Raw genomic sequence first — 26,356 nt, 5'->3', positions numbered from 1 at the left:
TCAGGTACCATCGATCCAAAATTGACTGAGACTCTTATTATTCCTATTCCTAAAATTGATGATCCTATGTCTTTGAAAGATTTTAGGCCATTAGCCTTTGCAATGTTATGCTTAAAATTATTTCTAAGGTGCTAGTGGGGAGGATTAGACCCCATTTAAATAGTCTTATCAGCCCTTTTCAAAGTAGTTTTCTACCTAAACGAGGCACGGCTGATAATGCTATTATCGCACAGGAAATAGTTCATAGCATGAATAAAAAGAAAGGAAAAAAAGGTTATCTTTTGTTCAAAATTGATTTTGAAAAAGCTTATGATAGAGTAGATTGGAATTTCCTTCGTATAACTTTACATGATTTTGGTTTCCCTACTTCCATTATTACTCTTATTATGAACTGTATAACCTCTTCTACTTTATCTTTAAAGTGGAACAACGAAAAACTAGAGTTTTATTCCTCAAAGAGGCTTAAGGCAAGGGGATCCTATGTCTCCTTATCTTTTTGTCCTTTGCATGGAAAAACTTTCTATGTTAATTCAGGAGAAGGTTCAATCTAATGAATGGAAACCGATCAAAATCTCCAATAATGGTCCAGCTATCTCTCATTTATTTTTTGCAGATGATTGTCTTTTATTTACTCAAGCTAAATCCTCCCAAGCTAGAATGGTGAAAGAGGTGTTAGAGAGTTTTTGTCATGCTTCTGGGTTGAAAGTTAATATTCAGAAATCTAGATTCATGTCTTCTGCTAATATCTCTAGAGGCAAAGTGAATAAATTTTCTTCTATCGTCCATTTTACTCATCATACTCAATTAGGCAAGTACCTTGGTTTCCCTATGTTATCTGGCAGGATAAAAAATGTTGATTTTGCTTATATCATGGATCGAGTCAATAGCAGATTGGATGGTTGGAAGACAAAACTCCTTAGCCGAGCAGGGAGGGTGACTTTGGCCCAATCTGTGGTCTCTGCTCTTCCTACCTACTCTATGCAGAATTTATGGATTCCTGAAGGGGTGTGTAACCAAATAGATGCTTCTATCAGACAATTTATTTGGGGAAGGAAACATAGTCATTGGGTGAATTGGAAGATGATTACACAACCTAAGTCTAGAGGTGGTCTTGGAATTCGGACAGCCCCTGCTTCAAATATATCTATTTTGGGCAAACATGTTTGGGAATTGATCCATAATCCTGATAAGCTTTGGGTCAACCTTCTTTCTTCTAAATATCTTCATGGTATCTCTATTTTAGAGGCTACAGATTATCAGGGTTCATCTTGTGTTTGAAAGGCTATTACCAAGACAGTTGAAGTTTTGAAATCTGGTTTCAAGACTAGAATTGGAAGAGGAGAGGTTTCTCTTTGGTATGACAAATGGTTGGAGGATGATTATCTTTGTAATCTTGTCCCTTATGTCCACATTAGTGAAACTAATTTGAGACTGAGAGACATTTACCATCACGGCCGCTGGAATTTCTCTCATCTCACAACTCAGATACCTCTCAATATTCAACTCCAAATTCAAAGTATCTTCATCGACGAGTCATCCCAAGACATCAAGATTTGGACTCATTCCCCAACAGGTATGTACTCTGTTAAAAGTGGTTATCAGTGGTTAACTTCAAACTCTCTTTCTTTTTCAGGTCATACTCAACATGAAACATGGCAATGGATTTGGAAGCTCAACCTCCCAGAGAATCTGAAGCATTTTATTTGGTTGGCTATGCATGGTAACCTTCCAACGAATGCATTTCGGGCTGGTAGACATTTAACCTCAGATTCATCAGGCAAGAGATGTGGAGCTAGTATTGAGCCACTTCTTCACACCTTTAGAGATTGCCCCCTCTCATTGGCGATCTGGGATGCCTTGCTGTTTAACAAAGATACAAATTTCAATTCTCAGGATTTCAATTGGTGGTTCAAACATTATGCCCTTGCTCCTAATGGTAATATCTTCGTTATTGCATGTTGGGTCTTATGGAAGGCTCGGAATCATAAGGTTTTCAATGGAAATGATTGGGTAAATTGGGTTTGTCTTAGCCATATTTATTCTCTTCATTCAGATGTGGTGGTGCATCTTTCTAATGATGCAATTCAGAGGCCCATTAGACAGGTTAAATGGATTCCTCCTTTGAATAATATCATCAAAGTTAATTTGGACGGTAGTTCTCTTTCTAATCCTGGGAGATCAGGTTTTGGAGGTCTTATTAGAAATAATAATGGTGATTGGTTGCTGGGCTTTTCTGGATTTTGTGGTATTACTTCTTGTTTGGCGGCCGAATTGTATGCCATTTTTCATGGCCTTCGTATGGCTTATGATGCGGGACACAGGAACATTATTCTTGAATCAGATTCTATGATGGCTCTTGATTTAATCATGTCGGATGTCCAATCTCATCATCCTCATGCTCCTCTGATTAGTCAGATTGTCCAACTGCAACATAGAGATTGGATTGTTAATTTTCATCATACCCTCCGTCAAGGCAACGAGTGTGCGGATTGGCTTGCTAAGCATGGTGCTTCCTCTTCAGATGTTTTTAAGACTTGGATTGTTTGCCCTCCTCAACTGCATCATTCCCTTCTGGATGATGCTCTTGGTGTTGCTCGCATGAGATTGTAGTTTGTTTTTGTTTTTATCATTTCTTCTTGATCAAAAAAAAAAAACTAAACGACTTATCTAAAAAGTAATGAAAAACCAAAATATAAAAAATATTTTCGAAAATATATCAATGCTTTGTATGAATTTCTTTTCACATAAGCTTTGTTACTTTTTTTTAAGGAAGCTTTGTTACTTTTGTTTTTGCGCAGAAACTAACACATTTGTATTGTTTGTTAACGAGTATCATAAAATTTGGAAAATTGCTCATCTCTCATCATGTTTTGCTCACTCCTAATTGCACTTCCAAAAACGCCCCCAGTGTGAGTTAAATCACGTTACGTGAGTTAAGTCACGCTGAACTTAGCGTGAGTTAACTCCCGTTGCGTGTCCTTTTAAAGGTCAGACAACAACTCATTTCCTCACTTCTCATCTCAAATCTCCAAAAACTCTCTCAAATCAACCAAATCCCTAATTTTTTCAAGTTCAAATCCAACAACGCTCCAATAACAAGTAAGTTTTCATAATCAAACATCATTAACTTTTATGTTTATATGTTAGATTTTTCCTCTTAAATTAGAATTTTTTTAGTTTTACGGTTTGTTTAAATTTTGATTTTTTTTGCCATGAAATGATACAATGTTTACATAAAATGACTTATATTTCTTAATTGTTTAGATGTTTGCATGTTTATGTTGTAGTTATGAGTTTTAGGGTTTATGTATAATTTGCACTCTAAGTGTTGGATGAAATGTAGAAGGAAGAGGATGAGAGAGAGTCTGAGATGATGGTGTCAGAAATGGTGAAGGTTTGAAGGGTATTTATAGGGAATATGGTTACATAGGTTATAACTACACTAAATGCAGTCAAAAAACATGTAAAATCAAGCTTGAACAACGGACCACCGTCCGAAAAACATGTTTTATGTGCTGCAGACCACCGACCATAATAGCGTGAGTTAAGTCACGCTAGCTTATAACATGCGTGAGTTAACTCACGATGAAAGTACTAGCGTGACTTAAGTCACGCGAGGGTACTTTCATCCATTCAGTTGGACATGAGTGTTTTTTGTTGGGACAAGAGCAGTTTTCTAAAATTTGGGCTTATTTTGAGAGGCCCATTATACCACCAGTCCACTACTAAGCTTTGTTTGCGAGTTTGGAAGGGAAGGGAAGGAAAGACTTGAAAAAATAGGAAGAAGTAAGTGATAAAATAGAGGACATTGGAATGAGGGGTTTTGAGATAGGTTATAACTACACTAAATGCAGTCAAAAAACATGTAAAATCAAGCTTGAACAACGGACCACCGTCCAAAAAACATGTTTTTTGTGCTGCAGACCACCGACCATAATAGCGTGAGTTAAGTCACGCTAGCTTATAACATGCGTGAGTTAACTCACGATGAAAGTACTAGCGTGACTTAAGTCACGCGAGGGTACTTTCATCCATTCAGTTGGACATGAGTGTTTTTTGTTGGGACAAGAGCAGTTTTCTAAAATTTGGGCTTATTTTGAGAGGCCCATTATACCACCAGTCCACTACTAAGCTTTGTTTGCGAGTTTGGAAGGGAAGGGAAGGGAAGACTTGAAAAAATAGGAAGAAGTAAGTGATAAAATAGAGGACATTGGAATGAGGGGTTTTGAGAGGCTTATGTTTCTTCAAAATATAAAACCCTCCTCATTTAGGGGAACTAAAAACTTGTATTGGAGGAGGGTTTTGGGGGGTTTAAGAGGGTTTATATGAATTCTTCAAATTAAATTTATATGTTGTCATAATATTCTTAAAATTAAAAATATATTAATCATAAGCAATAATTTATCCCCCCCAGAGTCTTTCCTTCCCCTCCCCTCCAAAGTCCCAAACAAAGCCTAAACTACTAAGCACCAATAACAAACCCTAATAGTGGCAACACTAACAACAGTAATCATGTTCATTTGTCTTTCTTTGTCCCAATTATTTAGCCTCTTATACATCTTCTCTAAGATTTGCTTTTCTCTTCCATTTTCTCACTAAGATGCAACTGCAACTCTCTCCAGCTCTGATATATCCACAAAATATTGAACTGTAGTTTACCATTAACGTCTTTTTGTGCGAAAAAACGGTCTGATCTAGAAAATCTGAGTCACCAGTTCAACTGGAAACCGACCGGTTTGTTAGAGTTTAACTGCAAACCCGATCCAACTTTATGCTCGAACCAGTCATGGTACCGGTTTTCGGTTGGACCAGTCCGACCGGCCAATCCGACCGACTGATCTGGTCCGAGTTTTAAAACTATGGTTTAGAGACACATCACTCATCTACGAAGTATTAGAATTAAAAGGAATCTAAGTTAACATTTAATTAAAGTTATTTTAATAAACGGTGGTGAGATTTGATCTTAATTAAAGTGAATTTAAGATAAAATTATTTAAACCGGTGATTTGAATAATAAATTTGAGAGTAAAACCCTTCAAAAAAAATTGAGAGTAAAAATTATGTTTGCTAACAAAAGACGATACACTTGATTTTTTTTTTTTTAAGATACACTTGATTTTAATATTATTGTTATTATTATTATTATTATTATTATTATTATTATTATTATTATTATTATTATTATTATTATTATTATTATTATTATTATTATTATTTATTTTATTGGGTGGGGGTATTTATTATTATTAAAAAAAAACATAATTGATCTCCTATATAATGATTATTTATGTAAGATTTGCATCATTTCATCAAAGAAAACTTTAACTTCTAACAAAGTCGGCCCTTTTTTTTAAAAAAAAAGTAGATCTTAGTTCTCTCTCTCTCTCTCTCTCTCTCTCTCTCTCTCCCTCTCTCTCTCTCTCTCTCTATATTCTCTCTTCTATTTTCTTTCTTGAGGGGTGGTTGTGAGTCAGATTTTGACCCAAAATCACCACTTGTCTTCTTCATCTTTTTCTCTCTATTTTAATTTAAATAACTTATTTTCACATAGATGTATATTTTTTTCCTCATGATTTCGTCGTTTAAGTACAACGTTGTGTTGTTCGTCGTCTTGTGTGTCATTGTTCGATTTCTTGTTGTTTTACGATGTTCGTTTGATTTCTATTGGCTTCAGTGAATTATAGATTCAATCAATGATTTGTTCATCAACGTTGCATATCTGAGGAAATGGGTATCTCGATCACTTTGATTTAATCATATTATTTGTATGCATTTTATCATTGTATGCTATTAAGTTCGGTGTTGTGAGTTAGTTCAGAGATTCATGTTGTACATTTTTAACAATGTTGAATATGTAGTTGTATTTGATGTACTTTATCAAATTGAATGAATGATTATCAGTTTGATTTTGTAAAAAAAATGTAAGATTTGTATCATATATAATTTTTCTTGGTTAATACACATTTTGTTCCATGATTGTTATTATTAACATTGGATGTTTAAAAAAGTGAGTTTAATAATAAATATGAGGGTAAAACTTACAATTGGAGACAAAGGCAACAAATGGCGCACTCGTGATGACATGTCATATGAGAATGTCGATTCAAATGGCGTATCCGTGATGTCTTCTTTTCTTTGTTTTGTTTGCTTTTTTTGGCTTTTTTAGTTTTGTTTGCTTTTTTTGGCTTTTTTAAATAATAATTTTTTTTTGTCAAGTAGCCTAGTGGCTAGATGAATAAGTGGGGTGTCCAAGGTTCGAACTCCGACCCCTGCACATATTGTGCATTATCCCTTACCAAATGAGCTAAGCTCATGGGACAATAATTATTTAAATATTTAAAATATAAGCTCAAGATTAAATATTAAAAAATATACTAATAAGATTCATTATGAAATATTACAAATTAAAAATTATTACAACAAATGAAAAACTACAAATGTCCTATTGTGCCACATCCCTGATGTCTAATGGCGTGGGTGGGATATCGTGGACTTTTCGATTGTGCATTCACCTATATGCTATTTGAAATGTTTGCCTATTAAGCCTGTGAAGTGTCTGCATATGTAGTGTTGAATTCAATATCATCTCTTACTGTTAACCTCTAATAGCAAATGTCAAAAAAGTCTTTGAAGATGAGAGAATCAAATCATTTTTTATATCATTCATTTTAATTCCTCTAGCTGCAAAGTATTGAATTCAAAAAAGCATTGAATTCTGTATGATTTTTTGTCAAGCTCTTCCTTGCTTCTTAACTCCATTACCATCATTAGACCACCCAGAAGCCGGAAAACACATCAGCAGGTTCACCCAAATCAATTGTAGTTAGGGTGAGTAACCCTGATATGCTAACTATCTGCTGAAATTGGACAAGTTTATTTTTACCAAATCAATAATGTAAATAAATATTAGCATATAGTAATTAGGACTGATATAAATCTGTCAAAATGTAAAAAGAAATGGATGAGGTCATTTAAAATAGAAAGATACACATACATAAAGTGTGAAATCAATATACAAAAGCAAGTACAAACATGTTTAGTATTGATGCCTCATGAGATGAGTTTTGCGTTTGTTTGTGCATCTTGGTCCTGTTGTCTAATTAGATTCCACATATTCACGCAGCCAAGCATATGATATCACAACTCACATATTAAAGCCATCAGAAAACTCTTGCACTGGAATCACTCAATCAATGTAGCTGACCTCGTAAATTATGAAGCATTGACATAGTAACACAACACTAACATAATGTAACTACATGTGTCGGTGTCGGACATCGGCACAGGTGAGATACCTAACTTTTTCGGACAGTGGATACATATTCAATATGAAGTGTTAATTCTACATTGCTCATAAATTTCTTTTCGAAGACAAAAACATAGCTCAAATTCTAAGCTTTAAGTTTTTGTATATCATTCTACTTGTTATTTATTTATCATCGTTAAATTTATTTATCATCCTTGAAGATAAATTTATTTATTAAACATTAGAGAATCTCTGAGTTGGTTAATTATAGCAATAATTAAGATCCATGCATGTTTCATCCAAGTCCTCACTATGACAATCCATAGATCAATCTCAGGAGGCCAAGACCATCACAATTCACAAACCACTTGAAGCTTAAATAAGGAAACCAGGCCAATAGCTAAAGCTCAACTACAGTCCTAGTCACCCACACAAAGCTAAAGATTCATAATTCTACTATATTATGAAGGTAACACCAGTAGTGATTACGCCTTCATGTGCAATCCACTAAAGTCCACAAGAAAATATACCAGAAACATAAAAAATCAAAGCACAAGTTCAAGAAACAATATGGGGACTAGCAGGGAAAAAGCAAGGGCAAGACTAACCGGCAACCTTAGACCAGAGCACCAAAACATAAAATCTACAAATTAAGCAAAAGAAATTGTCCTATGCAGGCGATATCAGCTACTGTCCTGATGAAAGTAGTAAGCCGCATGCAACCACCTAGAGGGACCCTAAATATCTATCACCAAAAAACAATAAGCTCGCATCAGACCAGAAAAACATAAACCTATACCACCAAACCGAAGCCCAAACCAACAAAGCACCCAAAAATTCTACAGAAAATACCATATATATAACACCTCCTCCTTCACCGAGCCAAACAGTTCATTGGATCTCAATAACATATGCATATTTTGAAATTGATGACATGACAAAAAAAATAGTGGCATCTAAATTGATGCAAGTGTAAAAATATCGGAGTAGGTCCATTAAACTCTAATAAATATTGTTGCCTTTTCACCCTTCCAACACCTCAATCCAACACAAAAATCTCAGCACATCAATAAAGCATGGATTGTAATACTGAAAAACAGGATAAAACAGAAGCATCACAGTCCCTCCAGATCGGAAAAAAAATGTCTTATATCAAATTGAAGCTCCATGGAAGAAAAGGTTGCCATGGTGGATGGTCACATGGAAGAGGTGATCGATCAACTCGAACAACTTCTACTGCACTATTTACAGCCAATGATGCCTTGGTGTACTATGAAATGGGTATGACAGAATGAACCAAAGAGATTCTAAGTAAGGGTCAGCATATCCCTAAAAGTAAATGACTGAAATGAAAAAAATCCTTAAACATAATGAAGATGGTCGATAGTACATTGCAAAGATAACGGATAACTACGTCAAGAAAAAAAAAAGAATCAACCATTAACACCATTCTAATATTGAAATGAACATAACAACAACACATGACTCTTGATTAAAATTTAAGTGATAGTGAGAACATTGAGTAGTCCATATTATTTTGTATATGCAACTATCAACAAAAATAAATAAATCATAATGATAACATAGTTTTCATCATAGTAAAAAAAATTATAATTAGAAAGTATCTTACCTACAGTTACTCTTCAAGTAGACCTCTAGCAATCATTTCCCGAAGAAGTTTCTCCGCCTTTTCATTCTCGTCTTTATGAAAGAGAGCCCGGATAATAGTTTCATAAGTAACAGCATTAGGAATTATACCATTGTCCTCCATATTTGACAACAAGGCCTCCACTTCGTCAAATAAACCCATTTTACAAAGTCCATTGATCATAATAGTATACGTTCGAATATCTAGACTATAACCCTTAATCAAAAGATCTTGAAAAACATCTCGTGCATTCTGAAGTCGTCCCCCTTTGCATAGTCCATCGAGAAGTATATTATATGTGCACATATCTGGTTGAATCCCCTATTCATTAATTTTATTAACTAATGCAATAGCCTTGTCAACCTGATGGCTTTTGCATAAAGCATCTATTAAGGAATTGTAAGTGATTGTATTGGGTGATTGGCCATTATCATGCATCTCACCAACAAGCTCCCAAGCACAAGAGAATCTCCCAGATTTGCACAAACCATCAATGAGAGAATTGTAAGTTACCATATTAGGAGAAATTCCTCTGCAACGCATTTCACAAAAGAGACTCAAGGCTTCGTCGATCATTTTTATCTTACAAAATCCATTAATCATGATACTATAGCTATGAGCACTAGGAGCCACTCCTATTTGAGAAATAATGCTTAACACTTGTTTGGCCTTATTAACTTAATTAACTAGGAAATATCCATCCATTATTGAACTGTAGGTAACAACATTCGGTATTACACTTTCTTTCATCATAACGGCTAACAGATTCTTAGCTCCTTTCAGATTTCCTTCCTTACAAAGAGTATCGACCAATATATTAAAAGTATACGCATCTGGGTTGATGTTTTTCAATACCATTTCATGGAACAAAACATATGCTTCTTTCAATTGACCAACAGCACAATTGAAACACACCGTTTTAGTAATTGGAAAAAAAAAATAGAATAAAATAAGTAACAATAATAATTATGTATATTGTAACACGTGAAAAAAAAATAAAAAATAAAATAAATAACACTAAACTACAATTGATAATAATAATATTTAAATAAATACTAATGTTTAGTAGTAAAGATAAAAGTGAGGTCTAGAAGCTACTAAACCATTCCCCTTGTTTCTTTCATCCTTTCCCTTGGTTCCTCTGTTCATCACACGGCAACATTTCTTTCTTTTTTCTTTCTATTCAAACATCAAATTTAAGCTTGTTCCTAATTCTGCAAGTGCTATTTGGTGGAATTTTGGGGTTAGAGTTTGTGCTTTGGGAAAGAAGAGGAATACCCATGTTGTGAAAGTTGCTCATTGAGACTTCTTGGAGGTATATTTATCAATTTACAACTCAATTAGTACATATTTGGGCATGATTATTGTTAGAAATTAATTTTTGATATTAGAGTAGATGATACGGGGATTTTATGGTTAACTATAGTTAAAGTAGTAGTAAAATGAGTTACTAATTCATGAGAAAATATTATGGATGCTCAGATATGACGCCGGACGCTTCACATACTTCTTCAGGAGTGGTTAGAGAGCAAACAGAGTTGATTCGTCATAGTTGTGAGTTGATAACGATCATTATCACAAATTTTCACTATTAATATTATTGATATTTTGATAATTTTCTATGTTAATGTGTTTATAAAAAATGGGAAACACACTCTTTGAACATTTTTCTTCTCATTGATACTTATGTTTAAAGTCATCGATATTATTATGGTCTCTATTTGGATTTATCTATGACTTATTGAGCAAAAGACTTGAAAATAAAGGTTTGAGATATGGAGAAATACGGTTGAGATATATGTTCTTGGAAATTTCGATATTAATATGCGATACATCTGGATTTGGATTTTACTAGGGATTTATAAAGTAGATAAATTGAAACAGAGAATTTGATTGTATGTATTTTCGTAGTTGTTTTGATATGTTGTGAAGTGTGGTTTTGAAATATGCGTTTTTGAAAGGTTTGATATTAATTTGTACGCGATTTGGATTTTGATTTGGATTTGAATTTGGATTTACTTATGATTATAAGTAGTAGATTTTCGACTGAGTTTTGATGACGCGTATTTTGAAATAAGTTTCGTTATATTGTGAAATATGATTTTAGCATTGTGCTTTTAAGAATGGTGTTTTGAAAATTACGGTTATAATGACGACGACCTAGGTGCACCTAGCATGTGATTTCAATTAGGTAGTTAATCCATTAGATGGAGCCGCCCCAATGGAAAGGTCGCCATTAGGAGGAGAGGGCTATCAATGAGAGGTTAACTCCCTAATTGAAAATGTTTTATACTTTGTTTTAAGTCGAGAGAAAAGAGCTATCCGTTAGATGGAGCCGCCTCTATGGAAAAGGCCACCATTAGGAGGAGAGGGCTATCAACGAGATGGAGCTAGTTCTCGATTCACCCATTTTGATTATTTTCACTAAATTGAGTTTACTATACTTTAAAAAACATTTTTGTTTTGAGTCGAGAGAAAAGAGCTATCCGTTAGATGGAGCCTCCCCTATGGAAAGGCCACCATTAGGAGGAGAGGGCTATCAACGAGATGGAGCTAGTTCTCGATTCATCCATTTGATTATTTTCACTAAAGTTGGATTTATATACTTTCTTTAAAGTTGATTATTTTGGTGAAATCAAATTGAATGTGATTTTATATTTTATTTGAAGTTGATTATTTTGATCATTTTCATTAATGGAGTTTTCTATATTTTCTGTAAAGGCTTTTACTATGATTTTCATCGGTGTATTTATAAAGGCTTGTAACCTATTTTTCACCTCTTTAAAATATGGGATTTTCTTTGAATTATTCTTATTTGATTGGAAATATTTATACATGTGTAAATTATCATGCGTCTAATGCGGATCAATAGAATTTTATACAATTACTATTTTTGTAAATTGACATTAGATTTGAGAAAGTAAATAATCGTGCCCTTGTGTGTTTCCCTTCTAGGTGGTGGTGGTGGTTGTTGTCTCTCACTAAGTCTTTGTGACTTACCCCTTCTTCTTACATTTTTTTTCAGATTCAAAGTCAAGGGCGTAGAAAGCTTGTAGCAAAGTTAAAGATCTATCAATGTCATTCTTTTGGTAGGTCTCCTCTATGTATAAACTGAATGGTCGATGTATCTGCAGCTATTGGTAGTCTAGAAATGTTTTGTTTTGAGTTGTACAAACATCTAGTTATGTCACTTTGAGATTCTGCTGATAATACAAGTATATAGATAGGATTTATATCTTGGAAAGTATTCAAAATACAGAGAATACTCTGTCGAAAATTCAGTGGATGTCATTTTAAGTAAAAGTAAATTTGAAAATTGTTTAAATTATAGTTTGTCAAGTGTCGTCAATAGGCTTGCCGGACTAGGATGCTCTAGTTCGTGCGCTAGTCACGATATTGAATTTTGGGTCGTGACAACAATATCCATAGATTAGAGAATTGAAAGTGAAAACATCAGGAGAAATTTTCTTTGCAATCATTTGAGAATATAACTCATAAGCATCAATTACCAATTTATCTTTACACAAACTATCGATGATTGTGTTGTGCATTACCACATCAGTGTTGATCAATTTCTCTTCAATCTTTCTCAACATTTGCAAGGCTGCTCTTGTTTCCCCGATTTTACACAAACCATTGATCAAGGTCCCATAGCTAACATGATCCAAGTGAAATTCAAGTGCAAGTACATGGTCGTGAAAGTGTAGAGCTTCTTTGACCTTACCACTAAGACACAAACCTTTGATAAGAGTATTCAAGCTAATGGTATCCGGCTGATAACCCATCTTAAGAATCTTGGCGAAAACAGAAAAAGAGAAATTTATTTGACCTAAGTAGCAGTAGCAATTAATCAAGATGGTCAAAGTAAATATATCATGCTTAATTCCTTTGAATTCCATTTGTCTTGAAAGAGAAAGAACAGTGGAGTAATGGTTCTTAGTCTTAACAAGGTAAGGAAATTATGGCCATAAAAAATAAAATAGAAAATGATAATTTGGGAGTAATACATATAGTATTAATTTTATGATATAATTTCGAAAATTAAATTAAAATTACGTTAAAATAAACTATTATTTTTATGAATGTGATAATTATTATGAAAAAGAGACAAGTATTGTTGGTATAAACTAGTTTGACACTACCCAAAAGTATTTTTATGAGATGATAATAGATATCTTTCAACTCAATTGGAGAGAATTCAAATTGAGCTTTAGATATTTAAATCTCTTAGACCATGTCCAATGGTAGTGTTGAATGCAACTTTCAACATGTGGTTTTGCTCCAATGGGGTGTTGAGAGATGATGTGGAGGAGAGAAGTGTTGAACACATTCAACATGTTGAAACCGTCTGCCATAGGGACACGCGACGTGATTTTGTTGGGAAAAAATGGCGAGTGTGCAACACGCGCCGACAGGCGCGACTGGTGCTGCAGGAGGCGGAGAGAGAAGATGCTTTGTCGATAGTGTGTGACACGTGGCTGATTCTGATTGGCTGTCTGGATTTTTACCATCTTAATAATTCAAACTCAATTATTTCACTCGAAATTAATTTTATTTTTTTTACCAAAATTCATAATTTTTTTCCTCTATAAATAGAGCTTGGTTCATTTGATTTGGACACAGGAAAAAAACCAAGTTTTTCACTATCTTAATCTTATTATTATCTTTCTATTAGCAAACTAAGTGAAGTTTTAATCTTGTTTTTAGTGAAATGGATCCCAATAATAACCATTTCAACACCCAAAATTATTTTAATTACCCATTTAACTACCAAAATCTCAACAATTATCAAAATCCAAATCAATTTTCCAACCAATGTCCTCAAAACATACCTCAAAACATACCTAATTTTGGTTTTACACCAAAGTTCAACTAGTCATCCTCTGTTTCAAACTTTCATCCATATTATGAATCTATGATGAGATATCCATCTCAAACACCCCCGTTTAATGGTTGTATGCCAATGGAGAATGAAAATTTTCCCAATGTTGGTGCATCTGAATTTCCTAAATTTTCAACACAAATAACTCTTGGTGGCATGTTAGTTCCTAATGAAGTCACTCCAAATCCAGAAGATTCAAATCCTAAGAGCAAGAAAAACCAGCAAGCAGCATGGAACACTGAACAAAATTTGGTGTTAATTAGTGCGTGGATTAAATATGGAACAAGCAGTGTTGTTGGGAGAAACCAGAGAGGTGAAACATATTGTGGTAAAATTGCTGAGTAATGTAATGAGTATTGCTCATTCGATTCTCCGCGCAATCTAGTGGGATGCCAAAAGCGTTTTAATTATATGAGCAAAGTAATAAATAAATGGATTGGTGCTTATGAAGGTGCTAAGTGTTTGCAAGGAAGCGGTTGGTCGGAAACTGATGTTTTAACAAAAGCGCAATAATTATATGCATGTGGGAAGAATGTTCAATTTACTTTAATAGAAGAATGGCATGCTCTTCGTGATCAACCACGTTATGGTAGTCAAGTAGGAGAAAATATTGGCTCAGGAAGTAGTGGATCTAAGAGATCTCAAGAGGACTCTATAGGATCTAGTGCTCGTCCAATGGGTAGGGACTAGGGAGGCAGCTAGAAAAAAGGTAAAAAGAAAAGCAAGGACGTTGTAACGCCAGTTTCGATTATTTAATTATTTTAATGAGTTTTAGAATATAATTATATGATTAGTGTGATTTATAAGATTTATGTGATTTATATGATTTTAGAGAAATTTATGTGACGTTGTGACTTATTTTATTGTTTAATAAAATAAGATTCGAAAATAAAATAAATATTAAGTTGTGGGGTTATTTTGTATAGAAATATATTTGTTATTTGATGTAGAGATATATTTGTTATTTTGTGTAGAAATATATATGTTATTTGGTGTAGAAATATATTTGTTATTTTGTGTAGAAATATATATGTTATTTAGTGTAGAAATATATTTGTTATTTTGTGTGGAAATATATATGTTATCTGGTGTAGAAATATATTTGTTATTCAGTGAAGAGGTGTATTTGTTATTTGGTGTTAAAATATTATATACATATATATTTTGATGAAATATGCTATTATGTGTTATTTGGTGTATTAATATTATTAAGTGGGAGAGATATATATTTAATTTAGAAATAAATAAGATTATGAGGAAAAGAGTAATTTTGATGTGTAAGAGAAATTAGATGAGGGGTTATAAATAAGAGAAGTTAGGTTTAGAAAGACATAGAACGTACGATCAGTTTTTGGAGAAAACAAGGTTTAGAGAGAAGAGAAGAGAAGAGAAGAGAAGACAAAGAGAAGAGAGAAGAGGCTGCATCGATAATTCTAAGGTAAGGGTGAGACTAGCATTCAATCTTATTATGTGTATGATTCTAACGATTAGATTTAACGAGTTGTAGGAAGAGTTTTTGAGAGATCGAGAATTAGGGTTTAAGTGAAGAATTGAGAATTAATGGTTGTTGTTGATTGAATTTTGAAGGATAAATATTAATTTATTCCATTTATGATTTTTAAGAAATGTGACATTCCGTTTTGTGATGAAAAACTCTGATAATTGTTATGAAATTTTTACGTTGGGAAAATGGGGTGTTACAATTGGTATCAGAGCAGGTCGGTCCGTCCGGCCAGGTAGATGAGTCGTTGTGTCGTGTGACGGTAAAATGTTGTCGTTGTGTTTTCTATTTAATGGTTATGTTTTATTATGTGATCATGTTTGACTGACTAACCTTAATGTGGTTTTTGTGTAATGTTTGAAGTTACTATTTTGTTTAAGATATTTAAGTAATAATTAAATTCATTTTCCTATTGTGCTTTGAATTTCAAGGACGAAATTCTTTTAAGGGGGGAGAGTTGTAACGCCCGTTTCGATTATTTAATTATTTTAATGAGTTTTAGAATATATTTATATGATTAGTGTGATTTATAAGATTTATGTGATTTATATGATTTTAGAGAAATTTATGAGACGTTGTGACTTATTTTATTGTTTTAATAAAATAAGATTCGAAAATAAAATAAATATTAAGTTGTGGGGCTATTTTGTGTAGAAATATATTTGTTACTTGATGTTGATATATATTTGTTATTTTGTGTAGAAATATATATGTTATTTGGTGTAGAAATATATTTGTTATTTTGTGTAGAAATATATATATTATTTAGTGTAGAAATATATTTGTTATTTTGTGTGGAAATATATATGTTATCTGGTGTAGAAATATATTTGTTATTCAGTGAAGAGGTGTATTTGTTATTTGGTGTTAAAATATTATATACATATATATTTTGATGAAATATGCTATTATGTGTTATTTGGTGTATTAATATTATTAAGTGGGAGAGATATATATTTAATTTAGAAATAAATAAGATTATGAGGAAAAGAGTAATTTTGAGGTGTAAGAGAAATTAGATGAGGGGTTATAAATAAGAGAAGTTAGGTTTAGAAAGACATAGAACGTACAATCAATTTTTGGATAAAACAAGGTTTAGAGAGAATAGAAGAGAAGAGAAGAGAAGAGAAGAGAAGAGAAGAGAAGACAAAGAGAAAAGAGAAGAGGCTGCATCGATAATTCTAAGGTAAGGGTGATACTAGCATTCAATCTTATTATGTGTATGATTCTAACGATTAGATTTAATGAGTTGTAGGAAGAGTTTTTGAGAGATCGATAATTAGGGTTTAAGTGAAGAATTGAGAATTAATGGTTGTTGTTGATTGAATTTTGAAGGGTAAATATTAATTTATTCCATTTATGATTTTTAAGAAATGTGACATTCCGTTTTGTGATGAAAAACTCTGATAATTGTTATGAAATTTTTACGTTGGGAAAACAGGGTGTTATAGACGCTGCCTTGGAGGCAGGGATGGGAATAGGTCAAGCCGCCCGTCCTATGGCTCGGCCTAATAAAAGCCCGGCTCGGCCTAGCTCATTCAATAAATGAGTCAAGCTTGAGCTTTTTAAAAAGCCTATTAATTTAATTAGGTCGGGCTTAGGCTTATAAAAAAGCCTATCAAGCTTATCAGGTCGGCCCGTATATGAGTATATGACATTTTTCCATATTTATTATTTATATTTATATATATCAAAAAAGAATTATTATCCTTCAAATTCTCATACCACAATTATTATTATTATTTCATTTTTTTTAATTTGTATTTTGGATACAACACAACTCTTGGTATTTCCCTCATATATCTGATAAACTTCATCTAACGAGGCAAGAGTTACTCACACCAATTACCAACCACCAAAAGTTAAAAGATAACACACGGTACACACAAATTATTAGTTTAATTTGTATCTAATTAATGTTTATCTCTATATTAAGTACGTTGCACAAATTGAAAGGAAAAAATAAATTTGATGAACAGACTCTATTTAAAATTTGTTACACAAACTAGGCTTTTAGACAGGCTAATAGACCAGGCCAGGCTTTTAAAAAGGTCAAGCCAGGCTTAAAATAAAGCCTTTGACAGGTGAAAGGCCAAGGCCCGGCTCATTCAACTAGGCCTAGCCTATTTAACCAAAGCCCGGCTCATTCTCACCCCTACTTGGAGGAGGTGGAAAAGCAGTGGATTGAATTCAAAGAATTAAAGGAGCAAGAGATTGAACAATTGAAAGAGTTAACCTTGGTGAAACAACAGAAAAACAAATTGATGAAAGAAAAGACTGAAGCTAAGAAAATGAAAATGTATCTAAAGTTAAGTTCCGAAGAGCATCTCGATGATCGTAAGAAAGAGCTGTTGGAAAAGTTGGAGCGTGAGATGTTTGAAAATTAATTTCAATCAAATATTTGTTTGTATTCGGTCAAAATTGGCAGTGTTGTCTGGTCCCCAGTGTTTGCTTTAATAATTGTCAGTGTTGTCTAGTCCTCAGTGATTTCTTTATTATCCCCATTGATAGTCCCCAGTGTTGTCTAGTCCCCCGTGACTTATTTCACATACTATTTTGCTTTAATAATTATCCTCACTGTGTGCCCATTATTTCACATACTATTTGCTTTAATAATAGTCCCTACTGTGTGCCCATTATTTCACATACTATTTGCTTTAATAATTATCCCCACTGTGTGCCCATTATTTCACATACTATTTGCTTTAATAATTATCCCCACTGTTTGCTTTAATACAATACAATAACTTATTTCGAATCCGTCAGTGTCCGCCACAAATGTACTTATATATTGGGACTCATATCTACTTCCAATTTCACAAATCTCATTCATATATACTTCCAATTTCACAAATCTCATTTATATCTACTTCCAATATCACAAAAAACTATTCAATCTACTTCCAAAAAACTATCAATGGATCCTTTTGATATCGAAGCCTACAAACAAAAACGTGATATTGAAGACACTTATATCGTCAACCGATTTATTCAGCGTCGAAAAAAAATAGAGGAAGATAGTGCATCTCGTACTAGAAAATATTTCAATAGAGATCATGCAACGGTAAACCAAAGACTAATTGACGACTACTTTTCCAATGAGCCTACATATGACGATACAATGTTTCGTCGTCGGTACCGGATGCAAAAACACGTTTTCCTTCGAATCGTTGGAGACCTTTCAAGTAGTGATAACTACTTCACCCAATGAGTTGATGCAGCCAATAAAGAAGGTATATCACCCTTAGCAAAATGTACCACAGCAATGCGAATGTTAGCATATGGTGTGGCAGTAGATGCGGTCGATGAATACATCAAAATAGGAAGTAGTACATCATTGGAGTGCTTACTTAGATTCTGCAAAGGAATCATACGATTGTATGAGCAAGGGTACTTGAGAGCACCAACCCAAGATGACCTGCAAAGAATACTACATGTTAGTGAAATGCGGGGGTTCCCATGGATGATCGGGAATAGTGACTGCATGCACTGGGAGTGGAGAAATTGTCCTAAAGCATGGGAAGATCAATTTACCAGGGGAATAAAGGAACCACCATAGTTATTCTTGAAGCAATGATCTATGGATCTGACATGCCTTTTTTGGATGTCCGGGAACGTTGAACGATATAAACGTTCTAGACCGATCACCAGTGTTTGACGATGTGGAACAGGGAAAGGCTCCAAGGGTGAATTACTTTGTGAATCAACGTCCCTATAATATGTCATATTATCTAGCTGATGGTATCTATCCTTCTTATCCAACTTTCGTCAAATCAATTAGACTTCCTCAAAGTGAACCCGATAAGTTATTTGCAAAACATCAAGAGGGATGTCGGAAGGACATCGAACGTGCTTTTGGAGTGCTTTAAGCTCGATTTAAAATCATCCGTGAACCAGCTCGCTTGTGGGACATAGTCGATTTGGGTATCATCATGAGGTCATGCATCATATTACATAATATGATTGTTGAGGATGAACGAGATACATATGCTCAACGTTGGACCGATTTTGAGCAACCTGGGGAAGTGGATCTAGTACACCACAAGCATACTCGACCGAGGTGTTACCAGCTTATGCAAATCATGTGTGTGCTAGATCCGAGTTGCGTGATCCAAATGTTCATCACGAATTGCAAGCAGATCTAGTGAAGCACATATGGACAAAGTTTGGAATGTTTCGTGATTGAAGATGATTTGTATCGTATTAAATAAATTACTTGTGTGTTGTATGCTTAATTTTTTGTCTTGCATTTTAAGTTATTTGTGTGTCGCGTGCTTAGTTTGTTGTATTGCATTTTAAGTTATTTGTGTGCCGCGTGCTTAGTTTGTTGTTGTATTGCATTTTAAGTTAAGAAAATAAAAATAAATTATTTTACAAAATTTTGTTATTCCAAAAAAACTAAAAAATAAATTGTTAATTGTATTATTTTAATTTAATAATAATCGATAATTGTAATTTTATGTAATTATAAAAAATAAAAAAAAAAAGTGATGGGGTAGAGTGTTGAATGAAAAATCATTGGAGAGGGTAAAAGTTCAATGAGTGTTGAATAAGATAGAGAAAATGATGTGGAGTTGGGAGTTAAAAAAGTGGGTGTTGAAAGAAAAAACCATTGTAGATGGTCTTAAGAGAGAGTTTTGTCATCCATTAAGTCTTACTCAAATCGAGGAATTAACTTTTACGGTTGCATTATTTTACCTTCTTGTTTATCCTTCTATGTAGGAATTGAAAAAGCTACAACACCTATTAAAAGACTGTTTTTAGTCTACGAAAAAGTCCTTTTATCACATTTTTTATTAGATTCTTAACAGGTCAACTAAATAAGAAGGATTTAGATTTAAATATTGTTCATGGTTCGGTTCATACCATAGAAAGAAACTGTTACAACTACTCGGTAAAATTAAATTAAACTGAACTGAAAGTGTTTGATATTACAATCTACTTGGCTTTAATCCCTCTTACCTTAATGAAATGAACTGTGGTGAAGCGCTTTATACCATGGAACAATAATATTCACAATGCCTTGAACCATAGTTAACTATGAGAATTGTAAAAGCAGATTTCAACTTATTTTCATAAGCTTTCTTTGATAGCTTGTGAAAAAAAATCTATTGAAATAGTTTGACTTTATTATATCTTTTATATATAAATAACTTATATATAAGCACTTATACAACAAATGTTTATGCAATAAGCACTTATACACTTATTGTATTGACTTATAAATAAATAACTTGTATATAAGAACTCATACACTTCTTTTTTAGGAATCTTAAATTATTAAGACACCAGTTTTATTAAGCACCATTGCCTAACAATGAAAGTTTTATAATTAGATAATCAAATCTTAATTTTTTTAACATCATGAACATTATCAACATATCATGTCTCGACATTTTTCTTACTAATATCAGAGCCATTTGTTGTTACTAACCATTTTTCTCAATCTTCTAGATGATCTACCTTGCAACTAACAGAATCTTCTGTAATTTTTTGTTGGAACACTAGTACTAGTCTAGTGAGAAAATTGGAAAGAAAGAAAACACTATGAGAAACTAGTGTGTGGGTATGTGACTTAAAAATGTCCCACATTGTAGAGTCACCCCAACTAGTAAGTGTTTATATAAGGGTGAGGTGACCTCCAAGGGTGTGCCCTTGGGGTACCCATTTTTGTGAACGGGTGAACGCTTACAAAAATGTATATATCACACGCGCGCCGAGGACGCCGCCGTCCGACCGGCCGGGCCGGGCTTGGGTCGTGGGTTAGAAAAATTGATATATATTTTTTTGTCACTTGAAAATGTTAAATTAATTAATTAATTTTTCATTATACGAAAGCGTTACGCGTAACAAATTGATGTGTTACATTCCGACCCGTATCCAGAAGCTTCCGGATATTTCCAATTAAGAAAACGCGTTTGCTTGAGTATTAAGCAAACTTAATCCCCAAGTCACGCGTAAAACGCGTTTGCTTAAGGATTAAGCAAACTTAATCCCCAAGTAACTATGCCTATAAAAGGAGAGCTCGCCCCACTCATTCTTCACACCAAAATCTCACAGTTGATGCTTCCTGTGCGGTTTTCTCTCTTCTCCCTTTCGATTTTAACAAATCGTTCTTCTTCTTCTACTCCTTTCTGTCCCTTCGGTATTAAGAGTGTTCTTAAGACCATAGTCCCTTGGTCTTAGGTTCATATTCCCTTCGATAATATATGATTCTTCGGAATATAGAGTGTTATTAAGATCATATTAAAGAATGATCTTAACAGTATATATATTATTTTAATAATTTTAAGGAGAAATGGTGGTATCACCATATTTGAGTGGTCGTAGTGCCATATTCATGTTTTGGAGAAGTTAGAATGGTGGTAACACCATATTTGAGTGGTCTCAGCACCATAATAGAATGGTAATAATACCATATTAATTTGAACGGTTTCGAATAGAGCGGTTACGTACCGTATCGAGTGGCTTCGATCAAACGATTGAGCCATATTTTGAGGGTGTAATTCTCGAACGATTTATCTACAGTGCAGTAGTTAATCGAACAGTTGTAGCTGGGCTTGTTTTATCCTGGAAGCGGCGTGGTTGATAGTCTACCTTGCACAACTTTGGGTAGTGCCACGAAACGTCTTAAAGAGAGCGACCTGGTCGCGACTCAACCTAGTAACAACTTCGGTAGATGATAGAATTTGGAGATTCAAATTTAACAGTTTGGAAATCCAAAAACAACAATTTTAAGACGTTTTTATATGCTATGTCTACCGAAGAAGTTACATATTGAGGTTAAGTTGTCCCTAAATACATTAAGGATAAATCAAGCTATAGATTTACATCTTTCGAATGAAACGATGAAGTGATTGTTGTCTCAATCAACAACACTAAATATTTATTTGATGAAAACAATAATTTGTTACAAAACAAATTATTTGTTACAGAACCAAACAAGTTTAGTTTGTTACAAAACATAAAAAAATTGTTTGGACCAGAAAATAAAATAATGCAAAGGTCGTTATTTTGTTATGGTGAATTCTAAAAGTGTTTTGTTTAAACATTGATATCACGTACTGGTTTTCAAATCTTTAACAAGAATTGATAAACATATGCATCGATCGCTTTAAATAATCCAAACTTATAAATAAGGAAAATAAATGGAATTGTGAAATTCTATTTATGTTTAAGAAAGAATCTGAATTTCAGATTTCTATTGAATAAGACTGAGTTGACTCAGACTTAAAGAGAGACTTGTGTACCATGCACTCTTGTGAAAAAGATTGCACTTTGATGGTATGTTAAAAAATTAAATTCTCCTTCTATGTTATTAGTTGTGTGATTTTAATATTTGACATATCAAAATTGATCATGAACAAGTTTAATTTTTGAGTAACTTGGAATTTAATTCCAACGTTATATAATTAGACAATTTTATTTATTGCAGTCAAGATATATGAACCAAAAGTTCATATAAATCAGAATTTAGAGAATTGAATCTCTAAACATAATAAATTATGATATGTGTTAATTTGAAGACACATAAATTAGAAATGATAAAATGATATTTTTATCATATTTATTGATGACTGTGACTTTTGGAAAATAAAATTGATGAGCTTGAATGTTCATTTTTTATAACGAAAATTGAAATTTATAGAGTTCCCAAGTCTAAGAACAAAAATTCTAATTAAGAAATTTTTGAAGAAAAGACAATCCAACTTGTCTTATTTTTTGAACTTGGGATTGTCTGGACTATATTTAGATCCTGGACCCCAAGAGAGTTGAACTCACTAGTAGAGCCTATGAATATGTATTCATCAGGTATGCGATAAATAACGAAACGTATAGGTTTTATGACCTAAATGTGAAAGTGATCATAGAAATTAAAAGATGTCGAATTCTATGTAAATATTTACCCCTTTAACTAAAGAATAGTGGAGGCACTAGTGGGGGCTCTAATGGGAGCACGACATTAGTGGGGGCAAATTAAATTTCCCTTTTAAAAAATTAAGAACTAGTGGGGGCACTAAATCTGATCACATTCATGTTATCAGAAATAGTTATGAAATAGTTATGAAAACATCATACGAGATGTTATAGAACCTCAAGGAGGTAAGAAAGCTAAAATTGCTAAAGAGTATGAACTTGGTTTATACAATGGAAGAAGATCCATTAAGCCTTAAAAAGCTATATCCTTAATGGATGCTGAATTATGGCAAGAAACAATAAACGATGAAATGGATTTTCTAGAGTCTAACAAAACATGAAACTTAGTTGACTTGTCTCATAGTTGCAAAACAAATCGGTTGTATTTGGATTTTTTTTATAAAAAAAAAATACAAAAAAAAAAGGAACTAAAACCTGATGGTACGGTTGATGAATACAAGGCTTTCCTTGGAGTCAAAGGTTTTAGAAAAAGAGAAAAATATAGACTTCTTCGACATTCATTCACCAGTCACGAAAATCATATCCATAAGAGTACTAGTCCCTTTAGCCGCCGTTTATAACTCGACAGTACTCCAAAAGAATGTGAAAGTTGCCTTTTTATGATGAACTAGAAGAACAAGTCTATATGGAACAACCTGAAAATTTTTGCAATTCATGGACAAGAAAACAAGGTCTATAAGTTAGATAATTATTTGAATGGTCTAAAATAAACTCCTGAGGAATGGCATGAAAAATTTGACATTCTAATGTTATCGAATGAGTATAAAGTGAATGAAAGTGACAAATGATATTTGCACGATCATATATCTCTATGAAGACGACTTGCTCATATTGAAAGATTCATGTTATGAATTATGTGAAATCATTGTTTATCAACAACATTGATAAGAAAGACCTAAACAAAAAAAAAATTGAAGTAATTCTTGGTTTCAAGATCGATTACTAGATCAGAAAAGATAACTTTTTTGATAATTCTCACAAAGTTGAGAAGATCTTAAAGAAATGTAAACTTGCAATCACATATTATGATCCAAGTGTAAGAACACTTGAGATGGAATTAGAAAAACAGAATATACGAGCATCATTGGCAGCACTTAGGTATGCCACTGAATGTATTAGATCCGACATTGTTGATGTCGTGAAACTCTTGTGCAAGTTTACTAGTAGACGGATGAGAAGCATTTCCATACTATAGAAAGAGTCATGAGGTGCCTTAAGAAGACTATGACTCTAAGATTACTTCACTAGGAGTAACATATTGTACTTAAATGGTACAAGATATAGAATTGAACATCTTTCAGATGAATATTTAGTGACTAGTGTTTGCACATTGAGCATCACTAGAGGAGTTGTTTGTTAAAATAAATGATATTGACTCAGTCCACTATGGAATGAATCTGAGATGAGAAAACTAGAGAAAACTAGTGAAGAAGCAAGTTGGCTAAGATCCTTGCTAGCTGAAATCCCTTTATGGGAGAAACCGTTACCGGCTATGTTAATTCATTGCGATAGTACCGCGGCTATTGCAAAGATTAAGAATCGTTATTACAATGGTAAGAGACGACAGATAAGGCGAAAACATAGCACGATTAGAGAGTGTATCTCTAAATGGAGCGGTTAGAGTTGATTTTGTACGTACGAATGAAAACTTAGCTGATCCTTTGACGAAAGGACTTAATAGAGAGAAAGTACAAGAAACATCCAGTAGGATGGGACTAATGCCTATAGCCCACAAGTGATGGTAACCCGACCTACATGACTGGAGATCCCAAGAAATAGGTTCAATGGGTAAAAACAAGTCATGAAGTGGTAGAACATGCTATGAGAGAAAGAATATAGAAAGCATGATCCTGCAATGGGTAAAAACAAGTCATGAAGTGGTAGAACATGCTATGAGAGAAAGAATATAGAAAGCATGATCCTGCAGCGAAAGAAGGATGAGGTAATAGTAACTCTTAATGAGATCTATACTCTATGTTGAGTGGGGTACACAGCTACAGGAGTACCCTTGATAGACTCACCTATACGAATGTGGAACTTAGGCCAGTCCTATGGAATTTCGAGGCAGATTTCCTAGAGCATTCGTTAAAACTGGGATACACGTGCAGGGCCTTAAAACGCACGGGCTTTTAGAATACACCTATGAAAAGGTTTGTGTGTGGATTCTATGTCTGAGATAGAGTTCAATGCTGTAAGCAACTCTTGTTAAATTAGAATACCTTCCACTATGCAAAGGTTCAAGTTGTTAACAACACCTTTGTATATTAGCAAATCTTATGGAAACGTTTTACGTTATTTCTCGAAACCATTTTGAAGTCAAGTGGGGGATTGTTGGAACACTAGTAATAGTCTAGTGAGAAAATTGGAAAGAAAGAAAACACTATGAGAAACTAGTGTGTGGGTATGTGACTTAAAAATGTCCCACATTGGAGAGTCACCCCAACTAGTAAGTGTTTATATAAGGGTGGGGTGACCTCCAAGGGTGTGCCCTTGGGGTACCCATTTTTGGGGAACGGATTGACTCCAGTGTGTTTTCTCTCCTGTTTTCTCCTGTGACAAATCTAAGCCCTTCATTTATTCTAATGGTAGATCAACGGATAGAATTAATAACACATAAATGTTCTCTCCTGAGTTCCATCTTTATTGACTGACGTCGCCGTCGCTTGCTGGTTGTTGACATCATAACCCAAGTATAATCAATTGAATAACAGCTCCCTCTTTGGTCAGGCCGGAAGAATAATCCAAGCAACTGTCATGGTTTTCAAGAAACTAATTGATATAATTTCAAGAAATTGTTATTGTTTCCAAGCAATTTACATCAACAGGTGTTGCCGCACTGCACTGTCGCCGCACTGCTCCACCGCCACACTTTTCCATACGTTTCATTTGGAACTAGACAAGGTTACCGCTACTTCAACCACACCTTCTCTCCCGTTGCGTATCATTGTTCTCCCATCGTGAATCACGGTTGCTAACGGCGCCGGTGTGGAGATCATAATCATGGAGTTTCAAATCATATGGATGGATCTTGTGAACAAGAAGGACTGCGATGGGTTTGTTTGAGGAAAAAAAAAAGGGAAAACTGGATATGGCTCGCCAGAAAGAACTGATGGATAAAACAGGAAAATGGCAAAACCACAC

The 26,356-nt window shown here is 33.7% G+C and overlaps 3 pseudogenes; 2 read left to right on the top strand and 1 right to left on the bottom strand.

Annotated features, from left to right (window-relative positions):
- Positions 1–7,684: 7,684 nt before the first annotated feature.
- LOC146916342 (uncharacterized) lies at positions 7,685–12,853 on the bottom strand (annotated as a pseudogene).
- Positions 12,847–17,754, top strand: LOC146916341 (uncharacterized; annotated as a pseudogene).
- Positions 17,755–17,859: 105 nt separating this feature from the next.
- On the top strand, positions 17,860–19,464 carry LOC146916340 (uncharacterized; annotated as a pseudogene).
- The last annotated feature ends 6,892 nt before the right edge of the window (positions 19,465–26,356 follow it).

This window comes from Medicago sativa, chromosome 6 (assembly GCF_051527215.1).
Source record: "Medicago sativa cultivar Bolivia chromosome 6, Bolivia_mono, whole genome shotgun sequence".
Classification (NCBI taxonomy): Eukaryota; Viridiplantae; Streptophyta; class Magnoliopsida; order Fabales; family Fabaceae; genus Medicago; species Medicago sativa.
The sequence above is the reverse complement of the archived record's forward strand: the minus strand, read 5'-3'. Positions and strand labels throughout refer to the sequence as shown.